The sequence below is a fragment of the Alexandromys fortis genome, unplaced genomic scaffold (genome assembly GCF_014885135.2).
Source record: "Alexandromys fortis isolate MF-2015 unplaced genomic scaffold, M_Fortis_MF-2015_v1.1 scaffold_10, whole genome shotgun sequence".
Taxonomy (NCBI): Eukaryota; Metazoa; Chordata; class Mammalia; order Rodentia; family Cricetidae; genus Alexandromys; species Alexandromys fortis.
Genome location: NW_026067895.1, coordinates 22042530 through 22048529, shown reverse-complemented (window position 1 = coordinate 22048529; position 6000 = coordinate 22042530).

The window sequence follows — 6000 nt, the reverse complement described above, 5'->3', positions numbered from 1 at the left end:
GGGACAGAGGGGTAAGAGTCAAAAACAGAGATTTATGTGTTTGCTTTATATGTTTGCTTGCAGACTCAAAAGGGAGTCCCTCGAGATGCGAGAAGTTAGGGTACAATCCACACAGCTATGCCTGCCAAGCAGGCTGGCTGCTAGGGCTAGAGAGCCTATATGTCTTTAACCCCCTGCCACATGGAGCGAAAGCTGACAGGCAGGTTTGCTATAAAGGAGTCTAGACTCAAAAAGCTGCAGCTGCATTTAGGACAGTAAATATGCTTCTTTTCCATTTCAAAAATCTTGCTTCTTGGTCAAAAATCTTTAGTTTGTAGGTGTAAAAGTTTATATCTAAGGTAGATTAAGTTCAGTACTGTGTTTCTGTAGAAAAAGTTTTAAAATCAAAGATTGTGATATATTCAGAGGATTTTTAGAATTGTTTAGGCTATCCTGAGTTTTTATTTCTTTCGTATAAGGTTGGGGATTGTTCTTTTGAGTTCTATATTGTTCTTTTGAGTTCTGTGAGAAGTTTGCTATAATTTTAATGAACATTTACATTAAAATCTGTACGTGAGTTCTGTGAGGAATGTTGCTATAATTTTTAATGGACATTTACACTGAATCTGTAAACTGCTTTCAGTGAAATTGTCATTTTTGCTGTGTTTCTTCTGCTTTCGCAAGAAAGTAGGGGATCTTTCAAGATTTAAAATTCTTATCCAACAAGTTTTTCTGTTTGTACGGCCCGCTCTTGGGTGGGAGTCGTAATGTTTCAGCTTGAGGTTCTTTCTTGCTGTCAGGTGTTGCTTCAGGCTAGATTGCTGAGACTCAGGCCTCTCACTAAATTTATCAAGGGCCAGAGTTATACTCTAAACAAGTGATAATGGTTAAAAATAAAAAACATTTCCGCCTTCACAGGCAGAGATGACGGGACCAAAAACTTCTGTCCTGCTTGCTTAAAGTTACTCCAAGATAATTTGTGGTATTCATGGATATTTTAAAAGGATGATGTCTCATTTATCCTAGATGTAAAAGAGGTACACCTGGGTTATTTTTAGATTCTGGCTATGATAAAGTAGTTCTGCTGTGGGCACGGCTGAGCACGTGTCCTTGTAGTATGGTTAAACAACTTTGTTTTTAGGCCCAAAGGGGGTACTGCTAAGTTTTGAGGTAGATATTTGCCTAATTTTACATAATGGAGGTCCCTCACTGCTGGGGAGACTCTCACTCAGGTCTTAGGAGGGCGCAGCCCCCCCATGGCTCGCCAAAGACCATCCTCGCTGAGGTCACGCACATGGCCTTGGTTGGTGGGGGAGGAGTTCGACCCCAAGTGACCAGGAAAAAGAATTTTTGAGAAAAGAGACCACAGCCCAGTGGTCCAGGAGGGTCATAAAAAATTTCAAAAACCTACTGATGGTCGTAGGGGCACGGCTCCCTGCCTCTCGGGACCACTCCCAGGGTCATAATCAGCTAGTTCCTAAAACAGTACTGTGATAATTGCAGCTGGAAAACTAGTTTTTCAAGATTGCAGTCTGGCTTTGTCTTCAGTTCCTGGTGCAGGGTCGCTGAACAGGCTAGCCCTAGATTTTTGATTCTCCTCTTCCTGCTAGGGGAGCTGGAGAGATGGCTCAGCGGTTAAGAGCACTGCCTGCTATTCCAAAGGTCCTGAGTTCAATTCCTGGCAACCACATGGTAGCTCACAACCATCTGGAATGAGGTCTGGTGCCCTCACAGGCTAATCCTGGATTTTTGATTTTTCTCTTCCTGCTGGGAGAGTCTGGATTTATCCAGGTTTTTCAATGCTGTCTGTGATCCAGGGGTGGCTGTGCCAGTATGCACTTCCAACACCGGTCACCACTCCCAGCGCCGCCGCTGCCGCCACCGGCTGCAGCTCACTTCCAGCGATTTTTTCCCTACCCACGTTTTCTTAAGCATAGGTTGTTAACAATAATTTTTAATCTTGGTCATTTTTACAAGGATAAGGTAAAATCTCAGAGTTTTGATTTACATTTCTCTGACAGTTAAAGGATGTTATATTCAAACATTTTTTAGGTGTCTCTCAGTCATTTTTGGGTTCGTTTGTTGAGAGTTTTTTAGTTTAGGTCTATAACGAATGTTTTTATTGGATTAAATTTTTAATAACTAATTTCCTGAGTTCTTCATATATTTTTGGAAGGGATTTATGATAAGTAAAGATCTTTTCCCACTCTATAGCCTTGTTATACAGAAGGTTCTCAATTCAGGAGATATAATTTATGGTTTCTCACAATGTTTGTGCCACTGAGACTGTGTTTATGATGTGGCAAGGTGTACTTCAAAAAAATTTTTCTCTGTGAGGTTCAACATAAACTTTTATATGCTGAGGCCTTTGGCTCATTTAGGCTTAAATTTTGTTCATGAAGATGGATATAGATCTATTTTCATTTTTCTACATGTTGGTGTCTAATGAGGCCAGCATTATTAGTTTAAAAAATGCTTCATTTTTCCATTTTCCTATCTGCAAGGCAGACTTATAGCTTAAGAGGAGGATAGCTTATAAGCTTTTAATTAGATATTCAATGGTTAAAGCCCTACTTATAATATTCTTATGGGAGACCTTGAGCTGCTAGGTAAAATTCTTACAAAAAGCAGTTTCCAATAGAGAGCCTTAAACAGGCTGCCTAACAGGTACTCAAACAGGTAAAGTATAAATCAACAGGTAAAGTATAAAATAATCAACAAATACAGTATATTATAATTCAGTTATGGCAAATATGTATATTAAATGTAAAACTTATTCTTCAACAGTTTTATTAAAAATGCTGATTATGGCTAAACCTTCCCAGGTTTGCCAATTAAGATATTAAACTCTTAGTTTAAAACAGTAGCCTGTCTGAAAAAATGGTTTAATAAAATATTGACTATGATCAATGTTTTTTATACTAAACAATAGATTCATTGATAATTTTAAGATTGATTCCTGGACAATTGCCTTTGCTCAATTCAAAGGCAAAAACGATAATCTTTTCCCAGATCATTGCTACAATTCACACACCTGTATTTTGCTAATGTTATAGCAAAAAATCCCTTAAAGGATTTTATGCTAAAATTTTACAAATGGCTCTTCCAATGGAAGAACTGCATATATGGCTAATAATAAAAAATAAAAAAAAAATATTGTGGAGCATAACAAGACTCCTTGAAAGCAGCTTATGAGAGTTGCAAGCAGATCCTGATGCAAACGGATCTGGCATGATAACACCAAGCAGACCTTTGCTAAGGCAAGGTAAAAAAGCCCTCGCAATGTATTATGAAAAAAACCCGACCTATATATATTTGGGGTCGAGGGTATGTTTATGCTTTTTCCACAGAAAGAAAAAATCTGGACCTGAGTGGAGGCTGCAGACACCACAGAGGACTTCCAGAGGCGACTGGGGAGAGGTCCTTGGTGGTCTGGCCTTCCCTGCCCCCAAGGAGAAGAGTGCTTGATAACAGAACCTGCTACGCCACGCTGCAGGGTGTCATCCTGCCTCCAGAGTCCAGGGAGACTGGGCTGAGATAAGTGCCAGGATGTGCTTCAGATAGCTGAATCCAGCTCACCTCACCCATGAATCCCACCTGCCCTGAAGCACAAATGCTGAGCTCCTTCTGCAGTTTGAACTCTGGTTTGCTTTGAAGCTAAGATGCAGACTAAGCATCAGACTGCTTTAATCTTTGGGATACATAACTCATTTTAATTAAAATATTAATGCCTCTTCACTTAAGAAGGGGGAAGATTGGGGTTCCTGTCACTGTTGCTCAGAGATTGGAACTGGTGGTATTTGACAACAATGTATGTCATTGTACTCTTACTGAAATTGATCTTATGATATTTGTAACTGCTTATCGATGTTGGAAAAGGTTTGACACATGCTGTAAAGTGTTTGGGTTTAATGCATATGTTAAAAATTTTAGATTTAGATCCCTTTTAGGCCAGACTAAAAGGTGAATACTGGGTTTGGAAAGAGCCCTTTCTTCTTGTCTGGAGATGGAGTTATTGGTGCCCAAAATTATATCATTATATCTTTTGTTTGAGGAGCTCCTCACAGTCTTTTCATTAATGATAGACGCAGGGGCCCAATGACGGGAGTTAGTGTGGACCCTCACCTGAATAGCACACCATACAGAGGCTGTAAGGGCCGGCTCAACATGGCATGGTGCCAGGTACGAGGAACACTCTCCACATAGCCTAAGACAGGGTGCCCTGTGGTCTGCTTACTTTAATCCTGCTAGACACCTTTTATTTGAGGAGCTCTAAGGACAGGTGACTTATGGCAGGATATCCCCCAACCTAAGACAGGGTCCTGGGAACCCTATGACGGGTAAGGGGGAAAGAAAAAAGACCTGGTTCCCACTCGACCTAAGAATCATCGGGCACCCCTCTGTTCCCAGGAGAGGTAAATTGCTTCACCATTTGAAAGGAGGGTCTCTACTTGTCCCAGTCCCTTCTCTTTTAGATCTGACACCAGGGTTGACTCTCTCTGACTTGGTGCCCTCCACTTAATAACTGCTTGCCTTTATATAAGAAAGGGGGATATGTCACGAGCCATTTCCCCCCTAAAAATCATTACAGGAACCATCACCCTGGGGAGTCTGCAGAGAACCCCACACCCATAATTATGTTCTATTGAGAACCTGCCTCACACCCAATTAACTGCTAATCTGTTTGTGGAACCCGCCTCACATTCCAGCTATCCAGGGAACTAGGTGTGGCAACTTGTGACTTCTTGGCCTACCTGTCCACGGCAAGAGTCCAGTTTCCCTACCCTTCAGGGGCTATATAAGCAGCAACCATGATCCTAATAAACGGAGGCTTTGACAAATCTGCTTGGCCTCCTTCTTCTGTCTTAGCTCATTCCCTTCCAGGTAGTGCCCCTCTGAGACCCTGGAATAACTGATTGCAGGGTGGGTTACAAACCCCTAGACTGAGTGACCCACCCAACGCAATCGACAAAAACCTATTTTGAAAGCTGATAAATCTAAACTGGGTGAGATGCTAATGGCTTCTATATCCAGAGTACTAGCTGAGGACAGAGCCTATGAAATAGAGACATATTCCCAAACTTATTGTATTTCCCACTAGAATTATTGTGGCTTACTGTTCAAATCTTGAGCCACACATCAAAATTAGAGGTAATCAGTACACAAACATCATGTCCTTGGTCCTTCCCCAGTGCTGAACTGGTCTCACAGGTGTTCTGAGCATTGGGTTCACAATAGGGTAGAACATCAGCATTGGTTTTCAACATGCTACCCACATCATCCTTCCCCCATCTTTGGAAGCACAATACAGAGTAATTGTCTTTAGAGGAGAAAATGGGAAGTGTGTGCCAACATGTAACATAAAAGATTACTGTTGGTAGGCTATCAACCAGAGATGACTGCTTAGACATGTGTTTGAGCTTATAGAGAGTCTTTATTAGCCAATTAGTAACTAAACTGGGTGTTTGGGATCCCAGAGTAGCCCCAAGACTTAATCATGGAGTGCTTTTAAAGCACAAAAGCAGTATTCTGGGTTGACATATTTCAGTTAACAAAAGCAGCAAGAAGAATAACTCCAGAAGCCAAAAAAACTAAGTTAATATATATACAGATTTACCCAGAACTGGGATTTTTGGTGGATTGGGTCTTTGTTTTCGTTTTTGGAGGTGGTACTATCTATGTGCTGAGTTTATGACCTGAATGGTACTTCCATTATAAAGTAAGCTGTGCTAAGATCTGGGACCTATTAGAATTACTGCTGGTACCATCGTATTTACTATGTCTATCACCATGCAATATCACACACTGTCTGACCATAGTTTGGTGACTACTCCAACCCAGAGAACAGACTAACCTATTTTCAAAAAAAAAAAAAAAATATTTTATATTGGATGATGCTCAACCTTTTTGTTCATATTCTCCTATATCTGCTTTTTATTTCAAACAATCCAACTTTGTGTCTTCATTCATGTTGTTTGGTTTTTTTTGGTTTTTTTTTTTTTCGAGACAGGGTTTCTCTGT